General features: G+C 36.5%; 1 pseudogene; it reads right to left on the reverse strand.

Moving 5' to 3' along the window:
• Nucleotides 1–22: 22 nt before the first annotated feature.
• LOC149570067 (glucan endo-1,3-beta-D-glucosidase-like) overlaps nt 23–16918 on the reverse strand; it is a 128495-nt pseudogene continuing 111599 nt past the window's right edge.

Consider the following 16918-nt stretch of genomic DNA (forward strand, 5'->3'; position numbering starts at 1 on the left):
TGGGTTGTGTGAGTAGTCCCAGTCAGCAAGCCAAGTTGGCTTGGGCAAGTTTATATGACCTGTCGCTATACCCCGTCAGGTCATATGAGTCATGACCAGCATGACTTGCCAAGTCAATAAGCAATGCCATAACCCGCAGGGTCTGTGGCCTATAACCCAATTGGCGGCAATAGTTAGCTACACATGCAAAAAAATAAATAAATAAAATTGCAGTCTTGTTTTTACTTATCTTTTCTATTTTGCCTTAAAAGGTGATCCATTTGCTTGTCATGAGAATAAGAGAGGAAAAGTGAGAGAGGGGAAGAAAAACAAGAGGTCACAGGTTTGCAACTAGTAGGGAAGAAGAGCGTGAAAGAGTCCACAAATCACATTAACGAGGCCCACTAGTAAATTTAGCCCTAAATTTTGACGAGAAAAGGTTGCAATTTCGACCAGAGTTGGTCGAATAGACGACTAAACCTGTCATCGATCTTTTTTTGTTGATTTTTCGTCACAGTCATTATGCATCGAAATTTCGACTTTAAAAAGGTCAACTTACCAACGAGAGATTCATCGATTTCCTTAGTCCAGCCTGAACTCTTATTTCCTCATTTGCGTCCATCGCTGGTCGAAATTTCGACAAACACCCCTTAACTTTTTCGATGGTGAAGCCAAACCTTCGACGGCAAAAACGACCAACTGGCGTCGAAATTGTGACCAAGACCCCTTCAATCTTCTACAGTGGTGCCATACCATGGACGATAGAATCGACCAACCATCATCAAAATTGTGACCAAGACCCCTTCATTTTCTACTATGGTACCATACATTTGATGGCAAAGGGAAGACATGTTCGTCGAAATTGAGACCAACACTTGGTAGAAATTTAGATAGGCTGTGCCAATTATTGGAAAAGCTTTGCTCTCATAGGAGCCTTCTAAACTGCGCAAAATTTGATTCTAAAGCATAATTGCTCGATGCATGAGACTCAAGGTATCATGCACATTTCTACCTCCACACCATTGTTTCATTCATCACATGATTTATTTCATACAAAACAATGGGAAGGAGGAAGAAATGTGCACGATATCTTGAGTCTCCACCGAGCAATTATGCTTTAGAATCAAATTTTGTGCAGTTTAGAAGGCTCCTATGAGAGCAAACCCTTTGCAATAATTGGCACAGCCCGTCTAAATTTTGGTTCTTGAGACACCATTGCATGTGAAGACTGCAAGGAAAAATAAAATTAGGAAATAATTATTTATCAAGAATGAAAGCCAATAACACTAACTAATCTCTATTTTTCAAACAGATAAATGTGACAAAAAAACTTACAGTCCCAATCACATCATCATAAGAGCACATATATAACTATAACCCCTTATTTGACTGCTTGTTGATCAATTCCTTGGCAAGAGCATCCAGGACATAATATTAAAACACAATCAATCACTAAGCCTATTAGCTCTTTCCTACCACTAAGTTTGGAACATAGTAACTTAGGATCTAACTATGTCTAAAACCAACATAATTTACAAATATCCACAATCCAAATATTATCCCTTGATGTTTTCTTTAATGCAAAGTTTTAACTCAACTATGCTATCGCCCTGGATGTAATACCAAATTGTCATTAGGCTAAAGATTGCAACAAAATTTACAAATGCAAGAACTACCCAACCAAAGTAGAAAATGACATGAAAAGTTAACAATCTATCAATTGACACCTCTAGATGAAATATTTCTAGCAATTGAACTGTACTATAAAAACAAAAATTGCCTTAAAATTGACACCTCACTAGTTGTAGTTCATTTGCATCCGTAATGGCTTCACAAAAGTTGAAAGCTTACCATTTGTCAAGAACACAAAAGGCACTCGTAGTTCAGCAACATCAATAAAAGTAAAGTTATTTGAATGTTCAAAAAATGTGAAACTTCCACTTAATAGCTAGAAAAGCCATATCCTCAGTATACATCATCTTTGATGGAATGTTCATAAGTGAATGATTTTCTCTAAAAGCTCAAACTTATGCACAAAGAAGCACCATGCTCTTGAAGATATATATACAGATTACAAGATTGATATATCGAAAGGAGCACGGTGAGGGCAAGAGACTGTCAATATTGATTGTGGAGTTGCAAATAGGTAATTGATAAACATAAAAGGGTAGTACAAGGCACCATTTGCCATGTTCTAATATGATGAACTACCTTAGAGCTGGTTCTGAACCTTGATTACTTAATGTTGGATTTGATCCAACGGTACCATTATCTGGAGGAGGTCCCACACCCCACTTTCCTTCTGATTTTGAAGGCTCAATGACATAAACTCCTCCGTCAGTCATTCCAAGAGCAAACTGATTTGAGTTAGATGGATGTGATGCAATTACTAGAGGATAGACATTGCATGAATAATCAAAGGATACATTTTGAGTTAAATCATAAAATAATTGGGGATCCATTTATCCATACATAACTTTTGCCTCCCTGGGCCAACTTACCTATTCATGCCTGAAGCTTTATATGCAGAAGGTGCAATGTGACAATGTGACCTCAAGCTCTTTCCATCAAATACTCCAACGACACCATCACAATAGCCTGCAATTACGAGAAGGTTGTCGCATGAATATACCACACTTGAAATGGGAGCAAATAGAGAATCATGAGGTGTCCACTGCAGTAGAAACAAATGTGATATCAGTTTACACTCATATAGAGAAGATAGCTTATATCATTATCACTTACTAAATTTGAATTCTAAATTGTTGACAAAGACTTTCATAATGCAAACGATCAAACTTAGAAGCATCATAAATAGCAAGCTCGCTCTCGTGAATAACCAGCAATTGAACTTGATCATTATGGAACTGTACTCTTGTATCCCCAACCGATAGTGATGATCTTCCTGTCTGCACTTGTAAAAAAATTGACTTTCACTTGTCCCATCTATCAATGCTCTAGAAACAGAGCTGTCAGAACATTGGCCAAACATTTACTAATTTGAATCTATAAACATGTGAATCTACAAAATGAGATGGCAATGGATATACAAAAAGAAGACAAACCTGGGCATAGGCCCTAGAAGATAACAATACATTCAAAGTGTGTGAAAATGCCAAGCCTATAATTTTCTTTTGGTGACCGTTAAGCTTCATTTTTACCTAGTTAGTTTAAACAAGTTTTGAAAAGACACAAGTTAGAAGTTGCCATTTTTAATGATGCACTAAATGAGTGAGCAAGAAAGAGACTCATTGATCACACCTCATCTACTCAGACATTGTATATCTAGATTGTTGAATCTTCCATCCCAATTGCAATGATGTTATTATCCTGAGGGTGAAAAGCCAGAAAAGTAGCTACAGGAGGAGGTGCCACAAAGGTAGTCATAACTTGCTATAAACACTCATTAGCAAGCATGCCACAGAATATTTTCTCAAAACTTTGGTTGAAAAAAGGAAACAAAAAACTTGATAAGGAACCCAAGTAAGAATATAACTTCTAAATTGACCAGCTCAATAGTCATGTTGAAGAGGAACATATTTTCAAAAGATGCACCTTGAATGTCATCATATTGAACAAGGAGACCTTTCCACTAGAGGCAGACATTACATAGGAATCATTCTTAGACAAAGCTATGCAAGCATCAACTTCTTCTGGCTTGGTAGCACCAATATCATTAGTCATCACAATCCCACTAACTGGTTGCCACATTTGTGGTTGAAGATTGGCAGTAGACTGTAGAGAAGATCACTGTCTTAGTCACTTAAAAGACAATTTTCTAAGACGCATACATAAATTCTTTCCAAATTAAGAGCATCACCTTTCCAGATGGATTCTGTTCATTTCGTGGCCATTTCCACAGTTTGTGGAGTGCATTTGATGCCAATGCTAAAAGAGCAACACCAGAATTGGTATATATCAGTCTTGTAACCTATACAAAACAATAGGTGCTATCCTTGTAAATTTTGTTAAAACAGTAAATGTGATTCTAAAGCAGACCTTGAATGATGCAAACCAGCTCCTCAAACTCAGGAGGTAAGAAAAGGAATTGTTGAGGAAAAAAAGTATGATTGATGATGTGGTGAAGATTATTCATGATGCCTTACATTCATATTGATGCATCTTTTTCCCTGGAACAACAAATGAAGCTACTAATAGACTCATTCAAAGATCACTCTGCACACCATGAACAAAAAGCATAAGAGGTCATAATGAAGATGAATGATAAAAGGAAAGTTAAGAGATGTAACAAGTGCACTAATGCTCATGCCATGCTGCAAGAAAATCTAAAGAAGGTTAGAGTGTGTGTCAAGAATACTACAAATCTATTCAAGTATAGTTTGAAATGGCAAGACTCTACCAAGCACATCAAAGCACAAATGGACTCGATTGAAACCGATATTTTGCTAATGGACACATGATTTAGAGGAAGACAATGACGTCTCTCTTGTTGCAGACTAGTCAACTTCATTCTCTCCTATATATATTACAAGAGAAAACAAATCAAATTAAGAAAGAATTTCTTCTATTAAGGGAAGCAATTGATCAAACGATGGTGACTTTATCTTAGGTTTCGAAAGGCGCATAATAGATTGAGAAGAAAATGTAGAAAATAGATAATGTTGATATTGCAAAAGATCTTTTCTTGCAATTTAATGTCAGAACATGATTCTATCTTTAACCATTTCCTCATGGGAATCTACTTTTGGATTGTTGAAGATACAATATAATGGCATATTACCTAATGTATAAGACCCAACTTTGGTGGTAAGACATTTTTGGATCTATATATACACTGGCAAATGAGGAATAAAGTTTTGATTTCTATTGCATTCATTTTTGGTGCATTCCCTACGGGGGAATCAATAGGGATAGGGGAAGCTAATGTAAATATTGAAGTCATGAATTGCAAAGAAGGATATGTGGGTCTAGTTATAGATATGAATTTTTGTATTATAGGGAGTAATGTATGGTAACACAAAGTCCATACAATGTTTCAGAGGACACCCTTTGTCCTTGATGTGGGAATTTATGACATTGTGAAGAGTCTACAAGTGTTGTCATAAATGACGAAGGAAGGTATTGATGCAAATATGTACGTTGGGTTGCCATTAATGTCAAACTTGTCATTGATGTCAACTATGGTCCAAAAAGTGTGTTAGTAGTATTTCTACCTATTCTGGAGTGGTACAGTGACAACAGTGCCTACACCAAGGAGTTTTGGTTGTCACGATATCATAGCCAAATATCTACTTCAGATTGGCATCGGTTTAGAGTATAGCTCATCTAAATCCTTCTTCAAATTTTGCATGTCTACTCACACAAGGTCTACATGGAGAAAGTAAGCTCTAGAAGTTCATGAACCTTGATCTTACTTATCTCCATACTCTCAATAGAAGATGGCAGACAAATTGATAGCAAAGATGCAGCAACAAATGGATGATTTGGAGAAACATTATGAATGGATATAGGTTATAAGCATGAATCCAGATTAGAATGTCACATAATATCATATAAACAACAAAAACACCATAAACTTGTAATCATAGCATCATGATCATACCATTGTATCATCATATGCTTCAAGTTCAATATCAAAATAATAAAATGTCAAATGATAAATCATAACATCAAGTTAAAGTAAAGGAAATAGAGCCTGTATAACCATATTTGTTTGTCATACCCTTTTTGCAAGGAACTCAAAAATTATTCAAATTAAACAAGTATGGACTGTAAGAGACTAAGAAAGAAGGCAAAGGTGTTATGTCACCAGGATGATAGTAATAATGAGACAAAGAACCATGAAGACTAAATCCAAGGAGACCAGATCTGAACATTCGAGTTCATTCAAATTCAAAAATTGGTTTGCCTTCATATCACTGTCAAGTCATTAGCATGAACATTATTTTGTGTCTAGAGTGTCATCAATGTTTTTAAATGTAGAATGAAATGGTTGTAAGTATGCATTTCTACCACATGCAAATGATTTTGAGATACAGACCTGTGCAATCCAATCTCCCAAGGAATAGACATCACCACTTATCGCCATCTTTGCCAAAACAAGATTTGTCATAAAGTGATGTTAGAATAGTTACTAAAATGGCCATAAATTATATTCTTATAGTAAAAGAATACTTTGACTTAAGAAAAAAACTACACAATATTAAAACATGAAATTATGCTTTAAAAACTAAAAAGGTACCTATAACGAAGAACTTCATTTGGACTTGCTAATTGGTTGTCACTATTAACTATAAGCTTATCTTTAAAGTTTGAGCTTCACTTGGTTTCAAGAATAGTTTAATATTCTCTACTAGACAAGGCCAACCACATGAAGGTGGAAGCTCATTTGCCCCCCCCGCTTTACATCACTGTGAATTCCCCATTAACATTTAATAACATTCATTCATCCATTTTTGAAATATAACATTCAATCGTTATAATCACATGATAACATTCATTAACACACAACATTCATGAATAATTCATTAACACAAAATTCATTAACATGCAACATTCATGAGTAAGTCATTCATGAATAATTTATTAACACAAAATTCATTAACACGCAACATTCATGAATAAGTCATTAACACACAACAATAATTTCTTTTTGGCTTTCTTGCTGTTTATTTTTTCATGAAATTTCTAAGAGGAATATCAATGTCCTCATCATACCCCTCCTCTATTGGTTCTAATTGCAATGCATGTCTCCTCCTCATCTCTTGAGGAACATGAGGCCGCTGCACCAAAGAAGAGTCCGCTGCAATAACAAGTACTTCATGAGTTAAATTCACACCATTTTATTTAGTGAATTACGAGTTTTTATTTAAGTAAAAGAACTATAAATCAAAAAATTAATTTAAAAGAACAAAACATAGATTTTTTTTATTTGAATGTGTGACATGATCTACCTGCTGATTAGTTTGAACATCCTCTAGCACTCATTCAGCATGACATGATTCTATATCCTCTAAAATATACACAAAAAGGTTAAACCAAGTTCAATTAAAGATGTTAAATTGTATTAATAATTACATAATTAGTTTTAAATAGCAAATGAGCACCTCCATGGACAATACGATGCACATCAGGGGCTTCATGATGTGCCATATGATCAGTGTCACGATTAACAGGTTGCATTGCAATGTTATGCACATTATTATCAAATAGATTTTTGCTCAAGTATTCAATTTATAATATATTTTTTTACATATTTACCTGTGCACATGATGTAGGAGACTGTTCATTTGGGGCAATGGAAGCTTGCCGTAGGTGTTCAACCACAACTGCACAACCTTGCTTGTAGGCAATTCTTTTGTGTTCTTTTGTGGCTTCCAGATCAAAATTAGCGCCTTGCATTTTTTTATTAATTAATAAAATTATTTGCATTTTATAAATATTTTTTCTTTGCAATTCATTTACTTCTACTTACAACTTGTACTTTGATTTTAGAATATCCCCTAGAGCCAAGTTTGTGCTGCCCAACCTTTTCCAACCTGGCCTTTGTTGCCTTTGATGTGTCCTGCAACCTATGAAAAGTTTGAAATATGTTAGATGATAGAGATATAAAGATCAATGCTAATTATTGCATTATTACATTAATGTATTAGTAGTTAATACTATTGCATACCTTCTCGCATTTGCTAGTGTAATTTCTCTTCGACCATCCCCTTTCTCCTTTGCATCCAAAATGAACTCATTCCATTCCCTCACTATAATAAAGGGATGACACTCATACTTTGGGTTTAGGATGACTCTTTCTATATGAGTCCCTCACAACCTGAAGATGTTTGCAAGCTTTTTGTAATATTTTCTTATGATCAAAATGTTGGAAATAATCAAGACTAGCTAGGTTACTAAGAGGGGAGGGGTGAATCAGTAACCTCAAAACTTTAAATTAATTTAGCACTTAATCCATTCATCATTAATTCATCTAATCTATTGCATGCATGAGAAAAGATAAACATTCATAACACATGAATACAAAATTTAGTGACCCAGAAACCTTCCAAATAGAAAGTAAAACTGGGGTGGGGATGATACCCACAAAACTTCACTACTGCAATATAAAGTTGTCCTGTTAGGGCTTACATTGATCACTTCTGATGATCTACCCTGTTAAGAGCAATTTGGATTGCTAGATCCACCTTGTTAGAGATTTTACAAACATACAATGAAGTATGCACTCTATTAAGAGATTTAGAGAAAGATTGTTAAGTCTACCTTGTTAAAGGATTTAGAAAACTAATTCACCTATTACGATGAAATAGTAGATCTGACTTACAAATTGATTGATGATTAGATCCTTGAAGTACAAATCACCTCTTATGATTGATATAATCTTGCTGCTCCTTGTAGACCTTGTTGAATACTTTTCTCTACTGTTGATTCACATTTACTCTTCTGAAAACATTACATATCTATTCCTTGATACACTCATGCATATGTTGCAAATGATACAATACACTACATATATACCATTTCAATATTTACAATTACAAGGTCAGCTAAAACACAAGTAAGCAAAATATTATTGAGTTGGCCAAATAGTAGAAATTTGGGTTCTATAAGCTGACTTGGTGAACTTCTGATACTCGGCATCCATTGCATTACTTGGCATTGTCATGCACTCATAGAAGTAGAGGCTCAGTCCATACTAATCATACAACGTAGCTTTGAACTCGGTAACCATTGGAGACTTGGTAGATATAGTGTCACTCGGTAGATATTGAATCCTTTGTTTACCTTGCTTTCACTCGGTAAACACTACACATCCATCACTCGGTAGACATTGGCTTCACATCACACAAACTGATGACTCAGTAGACACTGTGAAGTTCGGTAACCACTATCTACTTGGTAAACACTGCTGGACTACACACCCACTCGGTAGCTTTAGGAATGCTTGGTATGAACTGCTTAACTGATGATCTTACTTGGCAACCACTGAATGCTCAGTAAATACCGGAGACTGAATGATGAGCTCAGTAACTATATAGAATTGAATAAGTGTTGTCACTAATGACAAATATAACATAATGCCAACAATCTCCCCCTTTGGCATTAGTGACAAAAACACTTATAAGTCAAGACTTATGTACACTGACATACTGATTTTTGATTTTTCAAAATTGATCTTTGTAAAGCTGCTATATATACATTTGTACATATCTCCCACATACGTAAGTCATAATATATACATAGTCTTTTATCTTCTTTTTTTCATTCTGTACATAAATCAATCTATTTTCTCCCTTATTGTCTCCACAAGTTTCTTATCATCTCTTACTCCCCCTTTTTGACAATAATGCCAAAGAGTGATACAATATATTCAAATAGAGACATCAAAATGTGAGAGAAACTCAGAGTGTACCTTGAGAATAAGAGCCAATGTCTTATCCCAGTTGTCTTGCAAAATTTTGCAGGTGGAGAGTACCACTTGAACTTCTACTGAAAGTTCAATCCTATGATCTGCAATAGAAAAATTGTTATCTTGGACCAATGTTTTTGAATATGCAATATGTTTCTGCATTGATTCTATGATTGGAAGGATCATGTTTTGTATATCTATCAATGTGGACCTGATCCTAGCTTCCTCTCTTAGCAATTTTGCCTGCATATCTGACAAAAATCTCACCTTGATGTGATGTGTTGAGCTTGAGTTGGGGTCAAGTTGTAGCTTTTGAGCACTGGCCTTCATATCTATATCAATCTTATTGAGTTTCTCTTTGATCTCCTTGGTATACTTGGTAACATCACAAAGCTTGCCAAAAAGAGATGTTACATTGGTGAAAGAATGTTCAAGATTGCTCAAAATTGAGGATAGTTCTACCTATTTTATGGCAATGTGCTAAGCAATATGCTCAAGCACCTTATTATCAAACTTTTTCTCTACCTTCTCAATTAACTTTTCTTGGCCAGATGTATCCTCATTGAACTTATTGACTGCTTCTTCCAATTGTAGCAAAATGTGTTGAGATGAATCCACATCAACACCTATAGCTTCTGTTATTATATTCTTAGCATTTTCAATTATTCTAAACTATCTCTTTCAACTTTGAGTTATTTCTGCCTTGCCTTCTATTCCAAAAGCTTACCAACCAGTCTCATTTCATCAACTGTAGCAGTATCCAGATCCAACTTGGGAATTACAATTCCCTTGTCCAAATTAATATCTTCATCAATTTCCTTACCAGTAAGTAGAAGTTTTAGGGGTGTCCTTGGTTCTACTTCTGACCTTACTTCCTTGGACTTAGAAACAGAAACAATTGTAGAGATAGCTGGGCTTGTAGTAAAAACTTGAATAGGACCAACTGAAGGAAAACTGAAAGAAGTGCTAATTGAATCCAAAACTGATGTGCTACCCAAAATTGAAGTAACAATAGGTGGAGCACAAACTGGAGTACTTACAATAGAAGAACTAATTGGAACAAAAATTGGTGCTAACAAAGCTGTAGTAGTCAAGAGTATAGAACATGATGGTGAACTTATTGTACATGCTGCTGATGAAGTTGAAAAATTTTTAGAACTGGATGCTTCACATACTGCTAATGTAGATGACTCGTGAGCTGATGAAGAGGGTTGTAGCTCAATAGATGAAGTGGTAGACACTTCCATTATTGTTACCTACAACTGAGAGGTAGAAAATAGTGACTAAACATATGATGTGTCTGTTGTAGTTGCTATCACATTTGCTGAAGCTATCTGCAACCCTAATGATGTAGTAGTCTTAGGTGGAGAATGAGGAAGGGAGGCTATAACTTGTGCTTCTATTCTCATTGGATCATTCTCATCATCTCCTTCCTTGTCTTCCTCTTCAGCTTCTTCCTCTTTCTCTTCATCATCATTCTTTAATGCCTAATAGTCCTCAACATCAAAAGTGACACATGGAGTGTTATCTTCTTCATCATTGTCACTGTCATCATCATCATCCTTGATCTCTACTAGATATTCACTAGGCTTGTGTAGATGATAGATGTTTTCCCACATAGATGTGGCATCCTTGACCACATGCTCAATTTATTTTTCCAAAATTAGACAAGTATGAAATCTCATCATCATTTTCTCTTCATTCTTTTTCATTGCTGCCTTAACCTCTACATTTGAAAGATTTGGTAGCAGTTTTCTCAAGGATTGCTCAAATATGTCTTTAGTTATCTGTTTAGTTGATTGCCACCTAACCTTGACTTTGTCTAATAAGACTGCAGGGATTTGTGAAGCAAGCTGATCAAGAGAGAATTTCCATCTTCCTAGCTTGTCCATGATCAAATCTTAAACTTCCTTTTTTCATGTTGGAGTCTTGGATTCATACTTGAGTGCTTTGAAGATATTGATTCTAGCACCTAATCTCAATTGATTGAGTCTTTCTTGAAATGTGGGAGGAGGCTTAACAAGAACAACTTCACTATCTCCTTTCCTTTTAGATCTCCTTGTGAATACAACTGTGGAGGTCTTGGGTGGCTTGGTAATGATTACCCTACCCTTCTTTTTCACAGGCTCTTCCTCCTTCTCAGATTCCTGCTCTTCTTCTTCTGATTCTTCTTCATCCTCTCTTTTTCCCTTGGTAAGCATTAGATGGGTACTTGCAGTTTTCAACTTGGCTACCTTCCTCTTGCCTTTTCTTATAGCTTGGGGTAGCTTGATTTCAAGCTCAATTCTGGCTTTGGCTTCTTCATAGGTTCCAAAAATAGGCTTCTTAGGATCTGTTGGCTCATTCACCAGGGCTTCAATAATATCTTTGGTTTCATCAATTTTAACCTCATATGGAAGAGGTTTCACCAATGCAATTCTAGGCCTGACTGCCTAAATATACACTCTATCACAATCAACCATAAAACATACATCATCTTTGTAGTCTTCAACAAGCTTGGGAGGAATCCTGAACCTATTGTTCATCTTCTCCTTGAAAACTTCAAAGTAATTATCCATAATACTATCAAAGTTTTCACCCATTTCAGTAATGAAATCATTAATTTGATACAAAATTGGAGTATCTTTCTTCCATACTATTGAACCTTTTGATGGGAAAAACTTTTGAACATAAAAGAAAAGACATGTTAACAAAGGACCAAATTTACAGGGGTTGTTCTTTGATGTCCTAATGCTGTCCATATTTTTGTTCAACTACTTCAATAATAACTCTGATAGATCAAATTCCAAATTCTTCTTTACAACCTTATATGCCAAATCAACTACCTCACACGACACACTATTCAAATGACTAGAGCTATAAATCTTGTGAGCAATGACGTGAATACCAAACCTTAGTTCTATGTCAGATATTATGCTTGTTAGGATAAACCACAAACAGAAATAAAAACTACATGCAAATATAACCAATAACAGAAAATAATAGAACACACAGAAATGAACACAAGGCACCAAGATTTAACGTGGTTCACCCAATCCCTGGGCTACGTCCACCAAACAGCAAGTTCGATCTTATTACAATCCAGTGATTACAATCCGTAATCCCTTACAGCTCAATACCGCTGCAAGAACCAATTTCGTATCACCACACATAAAAAATACCCAACCCTAAGCTCTTTTTATACAAGTATTAAACCGCTTTAGGGTTATAACATGTCGGCCATATGTCGGCCATAATATGTCGGCTACCATGTCGACTACCATGTCGGCTACTTCCAAAATTTTTTTTTTTTAGGGCGATGCCCCGAACCCCACTATTTATGAAGTATGTACAGTACTTTCCTGATCAGTCACCACAATCTAACAATCTCCCACTTGGGGACTGATCAGGCTCCGCACTATCGCCTCGAACCCCACTATTTATGAAGTATGTACAGTACTTTCCTGATCAGTCACCACAATCTAACAATCTCCCACTTGGGGACTGATCAGGCTCCACACTAAACAACAATCTCCCACTTGGAGACTGATCTTGTAGCAATACAACTACCGCATGGGGCTCCCACTGGATCAAACCACCCTGGACTCTGCTATTCTTTTATTCACATTTAGTCTAAAAAGACCAACTGAAGCTGAAGAGGAGTTCAGCTTCTCCCTTGTGACAACCTTTGTCAACATATCTGCTGGATTTTCATTGGTATGTATCTTCTCCAGCTTTAACTGTCCATCCTCCAAAACTGACCGAATGAAATGGTACCGCAACTGTATGTGTTTGGTCTTAGAATGCAGAGCTGAATTCTTAGCAAGATGAATGGCACTTTGACTATCTGTGAACAAATAATTATCCTTCTGAGGATGTCCCAATTCTTCCAAGAAGAACTGAAGCCATATCATCTCTTTGGCTGCCTCTGTAGCAGCAACATACTCTGCCTCTGTAGTGGAGAGAGCATTAATCTTCTGTAGCCTAGAAACCCAGCTCACGGCTGCCCCACCAACAGTAAAGACATAACCTGTAGTACTCCGCCTGGTATCAATATCCCCAGCCAAATCTGAGTCAACATAGCCCTGTAAATCAGTAGTAGAGCCCCCAAAGTGTAAACACTTATTGGATGTTCCTCTCAAATATCTGAGAATCCACTTGACAGCATTCCAATTCTCAAAACCTGGATGACTCATATACCTGCTAACGACTCCCACTGCATGTGCAATATCTGGCCTAGTGCATACCATAGCATACATCAAACTTCCTACAGCTGAAGCATAGGGTACCTTGGACATCTTATCCTCCTCTTCCTGTGTCTTGGGACACATCTCCTTAGTCAATTTCAAATGACCAGGTAAAGGTGTGCTGACAGCTTTAGCATTCTCCATAGAGAAACGTTGCAACACCTTCTCAACATAATCAGCTTGAGATAGCATCAATGTTCTGTTCTTCCTATCTCTACAAATCTTCATACCAAGGATTTGTTTTGCTGCCCCCAAATCCTTCATAGCAAATGCATGTGCTAACTGGCATTTTAGCCCCTTAATATGATGCATGTTAGACCCAGCTATAAGCATATCGTCAACATATAGACATAAAATAATGTAGCTATCATCATCCAACCTCTTAAAATAAACACAGTAATCTGAATGACACCTATTATATCCATGCTCATGCATAAAACTGTCAAATTTCAGATACCATTGCCGAGGTGCTTGCTTCAGGCCATATAAACTTTTCTTCAATTTGCACACTAAGTTCTCCTTACCTTTGACCTCAAAACCCTGTGGCTGAGCCATATATATTTCTTCATCCAAATCACCATGAAGAAAGGCTGTTTTAACATCCATCTGCTCTAAATGCAAATCTTCAGTAGCCACAAGACTTAAAACAGTACGAATAGAAGTCATTTTAACAACAAGAGAAAATATCTCATCAAAATCAATTCCCTTTTTCTGTGAAAATCTTTTTACAACTAACCTGGCCTTAAATCTTTTCTTACCTCCTTCCTCTTCTTTCAACCTGTAAACCCATTTATTCTGTAAAGCCTTTTTACCTGTAGGCAACTTGCACAAATCCCATGTCTTATTTTTCAGCAAAGAGTCCATTTCATCTTTCATTGCAGACTCCCACTGAATCTTAGTATCCACCTACACAGCTTCATCATAACTTTCAGGTTCACCAGCATCAGTAAGTAAAATAGAATACAAAGAGGGAGAAAACCTTTGTGGAGGTCTAATTGGCCTTGTTGACCGTCTAACATTCACTGGTGTGTGTGGTATTTGTTGTTGCAGTTGTTGCACATCATGAGGAATGGCTGGAACATCAGCTTTTGGAGTATCATCCAGCACTACATAATCATCTTCTTTCTTCTCATGTTGCTGCAATAGATCTTTGTACAACACTTTTTCATTGAATATGACATCCCGGCTTCTTATAATTTTATGATTTTCAAAATCCCAAAGCCTATAGCCAAATTCATTAATGCCATATCCAACAAAGACACATTTCTTTGATTTCGCTTCTAGCTTGGTTCTATTTTCAGAGTCTATATGAGCAAAAGCTTCACAACCGAAGGTCTTGAGAAAAGAATAACTCACCTTCTTACCAGTCCATGCTTCCTCTGGAATACCATAGCCCAAAGGAGTAGAGGGACCTCTATTAATCAAATATACTGCAGTATTGACAGCCTCCGCCCACATGTGTAAGGGCAACCCAGCATGCAACCTCATGCTCCTTGCGCGCTCCATTATAGTCCTATTCATGCGTTCAGCCACTCCATTTTTCTGTGGAGTCCTTGGAACAGTTTTTTGTCTATGAATACCATTAGTGGAGCAATAATCTTCAAATTCATGACTGCAATATTCACCACCATTATCAGATCTGAGACATTTTAATTTCTTACCAGTCTCATTTTCAACCAAGCATTTCCATTTCTTAAAAGTTTGAAATACATCAGATTTCTGTCTAAGGAAATAAACCCATACTTTTCTAGTTGCGTCATCAATAAATGTAACATTATAATGAGAGCCACCAAGGGAAGATACCTGAGCTGGTCCCCATACATCTGTATGCACAAGCTCTAATTTCTCCTTTTTGTTTTCCTTCCCTGTCTTTACAAAACTCACTCTCTTTTGTTTTCCATACACACAACTTTCACAGAAATCCATATTCACACATTTTAGACCTGGTAAAACTTTCCTTGAATGAAGTACTTTCATACCTTTCTCACTCATGTGCCCAAGTCTATTGTGCCACAGCACTGTATCAGAATCTACAGCAGCTATTTGTTCTACCTGCTCAACTGCAGTAATTGTTCCTGAATATTCATTTTTCTCTGAAACAATCAAAGTAGAAGGAACAATATGACCTGTACAAAGATATAAGGTGCCTACTTTCACACCTTTTGCTACTACAAGGGAACCTTTTGAAACCTTCCAATTTTTATCATTAAAAGTAATTACACAACCCTCATCACCGAGTTGCCCTGCTGAAATTAAATTCCTACTTAGCTTTGGAACATGTCTTACCTCATGTAGTAGCCAATGATTCCCATTCTGCAACTTAATCTTAATTTTTCCCTTTCCAACAATCTGACAGGGTTCATTATCCCCCAAATAAACAAGCCCAAAATCCCCTTGGACATAATCAATGAAATAACCTCTATGAGGTGTAGCATGAAAAGAAGCACCAGAATCTAAAACCCATGAATCATCAACACTCTCTAAAGACAGAAGCAAAGCATCCTCTTCGGATTTATTACTTACCACATTTGCCTCTTTGTCTCCATCTGATTTATCTCCTTCATTTTTCTTTCGAGTCCAGCAATCTTTCTTTTTGTGCCCTAGTTTCCCACAGTACCAGCAATCATTTGGTCCTCTCGATTGAGACCTCCTCCCCTTTGACTTTCCTCTTGATTTCCCACGATTTCCAGAGTTACTTCCTCTTTCAATCGTTCTGCCCCTGCTTTGTGCATTTAAAGCACTTCCTGATATAGATCCACCTGAGGATTTTCTACGAGTTTCCTCACTTAAAATAACACCGATCGCATCATCATATTTTAGGGTACTTGATCCAGGAACAGAATTACTCACCGCCATTACCAAGCCATTCCAGCTTTCAGGCAAAGAACACAAAATCAAGAGAGCCCTAATTTCTTCATCAAAATTGATACCCACAGAATATAATTGACTAGTAATAGTATTAAACTCATTTAAATGATCTGCAACAGATCCACCTTCTGCCATTTTCATATTAAATAAACGCTTCATGAGAAATACCTTATTTGAAGCAGAGGGCTTTTCATACAGTGTCGCTAGGGTTTTCATCAAATCTTCTATCATCTTTGCTTTTGTAATATTAAATGCCACCGATGGTGCCAAGCATAACTGAATGCTTCCGAGTGCCTTTCTGTCCAAAAGATCCCATTCAGCCTCTGACATAGTTCCCTGATTCTTGGCTTTTCCTTCCAACGGCTTCCATAAATCCTTCTGATATAAATAGTCTTCCATTTGCATCTTCCATAACTAGAAGTTTTGCCCATTAAACCTATCAACCCTCAGCTTACCATCATCTGCCATTGCT

The sequence above is a fragment of the Cupressus sempervirens genome, chromosome 3, assembly GCF_028749045.1.
Source record: "Cupressus sempervirens isolate cs-2001-9-10 chromosome 3, ASM2874904v1, whole genome shotgun sequence".
NCBI lineage: Eukaryota > Viridiplantae > Streptophyta > Pinopsida > Cupressales > Cupressaceae > Cupressus > Cupressus sempervirens.